The 4279-nt window shown below is 35.5% G+C and overlaps 1 long non-coding RNA gene across 2 annotated transcripts; it reads left to right on the top strand.

Moving 5' to 3' along the window:
* Positions 1-211: 211 nt before the first annotated feature.
* LOC126656576 (uncharacterized) lies at positions 212-2657 on the top strand. Of its 2 annotated transcripts, XR_007633262.2 has the most exons (4): positions 212-441; positions 544-630; positions 1964-2036; positions 2440-2657. It is a non-coding gene; the product is annotated as an uncharacterized LOC126656576 (long non-coding RNA). The 2 variants fall into 2 exon arrangements; XR_007633263.2 differs by lacking the exon at positions 1964-2036.
* The last annotated feature ends 1622 nt before the right edge of the window (positions 2658-4279 follow it).

Raw genomic sequence — 4279 nt, 5'->3', positions numbered from 1 at the left:
GGTCCAACTAGAATTGGTTGGACCAGGTCTCTTTGAACCGAGACCTGGTCTCGTACGGGAAATGGAGGTCTCGTACGAGACCTGCGTTTTTTGAGCAGGTCTCGTTCGAGACCTGCTACGGATTGTTAGGGGGGACGTTTTTGGCTCCTGATTTTCAGCGATCCTCTCGGTATTTCAAAACGTTTTGAAAACCAAAAGTGTTCACCAAATATCCATCAAACCCTAGCCTCTTTTTCCTCTTAAAATCGTCTTGAAATCTTTCTCCAATCTTGCTCTGAAGTTCAGTAAATTTTCGAACTTCAATTCTGTTTTAATCGCAAAAATTGACATCTCCGTTCATAACAGATATCTCACTCGTTTCGGAACCAAATTCCCTTCCGTTTGATCCCTGAGATTGTAGACTCAGTCCTCTATGATCCGACATCTTATTCTCGAAGAACGGTACGTAAACGAATCCATATCAATCGCCGCCGTTGTATCGTTTTAAGTTATTTTCAATTTTGAGTTTTAAACGATACCTTCGTATTTTAATTTGTTTGGTAGCCGTTCGGAGGTCGAAATCAATTCCGTTTGTTTCCCGTGAAAGTAGACTCACGCATCTACGTTTCTACACCTTTCGTTCGTCAAACGGTACGTAAACGAACCCGTAGTAATCGCCGCCGTCTCACCGTACTTATTTGTCAATTCTGAGTTTTACTTGATTAATGGTTACTGCCGATTTCATTAAACCATTTAGCTAGGAGGTTGTTTCCTTTTGAGGTTATGATTATGCTAGATTATAAATATAAGCTTGGTGTTAGAATCATTAAACTCTTAATTAATGTGTATGATTCGATTTTATAATTCTTCGTTTTTATTTTCTCGGTTCAAGTTTTTGAAAAAATGGCTTCGTAGAATTCGGCTTCCCTTATGTTAGCTTGACTCAAGTGATCTTGCTTGAGGGTTTGATCTTGATTTGTATGTTGTTTGTTTAAGAAATTAATGAGTTAGGGAAAGCTTGAGTACGAATTCTGTTTCTGAAACTTGCTAAATGTTGGGTTTGTGTTGTTGAGGAAGATGAAGGACGTGGCAGGTGTGGGTTGGCCAATTTGATAAGTTGATCGGCTAAAAGTGCTCTTAAGTCATTGATTTATTATGCTTAAAACATATTGATTCTTAAACTTATTTATTAACTATTTTATATGGATTTTAAATATTAAATTACGAAATCGAATTCGACTTATTAATTAGCGTTTTAAATAATAATATTATTCATAATTTGAAATTACTCGGGCATTAATATTTTAAGTTTAAATTAAATATTAATTTTATTATGGTTATACGTAAAATTTTATATTGACTATATTAAATAAGTATTGGGGATTTTATTTTATTTAAAAGTTTGTCAAATTAATTATATTATTTTTAAGGCATAAAAATAATATTTGAATATTTAAAATTAAATTAATAATTATTATTTAATTGTTAAAATTGATATTTTTGGCTTAAAATGCCTTTGGAATTAAATTTATATTTCAGCTTTGTTTGTTATTTAATTAATTGAGATAATTGCCGATAATATTTAATTACTTGAGTTTCAAGCTATTGAGTTCTATTTTGATATTAATTAATATTTTATTTAATATTAATTATAAACTGTGGTTTATAAACTCTGGAATATTAGTTGGGTCGGTTTGGACTTGGGTCACCGACATGTGTGTTTAGCTTGGTAGTTTTGAAAAACTCGGCTAACCCACTATTTGAGGAATTGATTTCATTTATCAATTAAATATTATTTTAATAATATTTTCGGATTGGATTTAAGGCGAACTCAATAGTCTTGAATTAATTACGGCATTACATTTTATTTGAGAATTGTGTTTCTCTGTGATTTATCTGGTTATTTAATTGTGCTAGTCCTACGTGGTGTCTAGTCATCTTAGAGTTAGGGGTCGTACGGATATTAACCTATTTATTATTTTAGACCCGTCGACTGCTCGTGCTTCGGAGTCTACGCAGGGTTAGCTGTTTGCCAAGATCACGTGGATAAGCAAGCTGTGAGTTTGTACTGCTATTTACCGCTTTATTAAGTACCGCATCGTACTTTAATATTATAAATGTTTGTGAACTGTTTTTACGGATTATGGATCTGGATTGAAACGAGCTACTCGATAGGCTTGTATCGAGACTGTGTGCACCGGTAAGTACTCTGGGAAACGGCAGACTAAAGTCTTGCTTACGCTGGTATATTTATATGACGAGGATTTGTTCCCGTCCACTCTGGGTTTATCGGTATGCTATGTCATACTTACGCTGGGATCATTTCAATACTGTTTTCCATAATCATATTATATTAGTATAAAAATGTTTTGATTTAAAGGTTTTAAACTTAATAAATGTAAATAGTATTGCGAACTCATCTCAGTATATCTGACCCCGTTGTTTTCCCAAATTTTCCAGGTTTATGATTTGAAAGCTGGTCCACTCCGATTCTTTTGATTCCTCGGAGGTTTTTATGTTATTAAACTAGTTTCTGTTTTCAAACTCTTAGACCGCAGTAGAACTAGTTTATATATTACATTTGTTATTGCATTGGGATTGTCGATTAGACCGATTATTTATTATTGGCATATTTACACTGGAATATTTTATTATTATATTTAAGGCATGTTGTGGAATATTTCAGCTACTTAAGTTATTTATATTAGAACTGTATTATAAATTGCTAGACTTAGGTTGGAGTCTCGGTTGCCCCCGAGCAGTTTTCTGCAGGTTTAAATGTTTATTTGATTTCCGCAAGGCTTGCTACGGGTTTTGGTACAACCATACCCATACCCTAGCGCCGGTCACGATTCATGAAATTGGGTCGTGACAAATGCGCGTGGGTCAGAATAACTAGGGTTATTCAACCAGCATTTCTGAATACGCGATTTCGCTTATATGAATATTTTCAGAATGTGTTTTCCACGTTAAACGGAAAAAAAAATGTTTTAATGGTGTTTTATGAAAACGGGTCGTACGCGAGGTACGATCTAGATTTATATTTGCGAAAAATTTATAGAGGTTTTAGGCTTGCTACGGGTTTCGGAACAACCATTCCCATTCCCTAGCGCCGGTCTCGGCTCGAGTTTCGAGGGGGAAATCGGGTCGTGGCAAGTGTGGTATCAGAGCAATGTTTTAGGACTTGAATGTCTGAAGTATTGTTGCTGATATATGTTAAATAGAAGTACTAGAAGTCATAAGAATTCCTAGTGAACTATTGCAGCAACATAGGATTTGAGTCATGTCTTGATCAGTTGTCAATTATTGAATACATTCAGCTATAGATAGAAACTATTCATGTGTGTAGTATGTATTGATGTTTTGATCAGGAACACATGAGTTGTTCTTGTGTTCGAGACACGTTACAACTGATGGAACATGTGAGATGTTCCTAAAGTTGGAAACATGTTACAATCATGAAGTGGAATGGTCAGAACAGATGACCTGTATTCAAGGAGAATGGTTCTGTTTGGACACAGGACAAAGCAAAGATTCCTCTGAATTTTGTTTGAGAAAATAGTTAGATTTTCTCTGAATTGTGTTTGATTGTTATGTGTTTTATTTATATGAGTTAATAGTTGATACCTGTTATATGAAAATGTGATTTTTCTATAACTGTTACATACGTTATTTATGCTGAAAATTTTATGTGTTTCAGTATGTCTGGGCCTAGTAGAGCTCATACGCATGTGGGGTCTGATCCACATAATGTACCAGGTTTGCCTGTTATACCTGATACATCTGTTCCCATAGAGGCTGTTGACTCAACATCAGCATGTGACATGGACATATAGGAGGATGCTATTGGAGTAGAGGAATTAGAGAGAATGTTGAATGAAGACATAAACAGTACTGGAAATAGCCATAGCTCTGTGTCTGAATCGACTGCTACATCAGCTTATCTGGGATTTAAGGTAAAAGAGTTCTTAGCTGAGGTGGACCATCTAAGGAGGGTTCAACAGCAAATAAGACACTCGCCGAATCATTCGTGGGAATACGTGAGTGAGTGGGAGGTGCAAGAGAACCAAAGTTTGGATAGGCTGAGGGATTATATGGACAAGTATACTAGGGAAGATTTGAATGTGGAGACATATACTGTTGAGTTTATGCGTTTATGTGAAGAAGTACCTGAGTTAGTTCGTGATGGTGAGGAAGTTGCGAGTAGGTACGTCAAAGGTTTAGGGCCTGAGTTCGAGGAACTCATGGCGGTAAAGTCTGATTCTGTGGCATATCTGACTGGACGTGCGAAGCAGATAAA

This window comes from Mercurialis annua, linkage group LG7 (genome assembly GCF_937616625.2).
Source record: "Mercurialis annua linkage group LG7, ddMerAnnu1.2, whole genome shotgun sequence".
NCBI classification, from domain to species: domain Eukaryota; kingdom Viridiplantae; phylum Streptophyta; class Magnoliopsida; order Malpighiales; family Euphorbiaceae; genus Mercurialis; species Mercurialis annua.
Note: the sequence above shows the minus strand (reverse complement) of the source record. Positions and strands in the feature narration are given on the sequence as shown.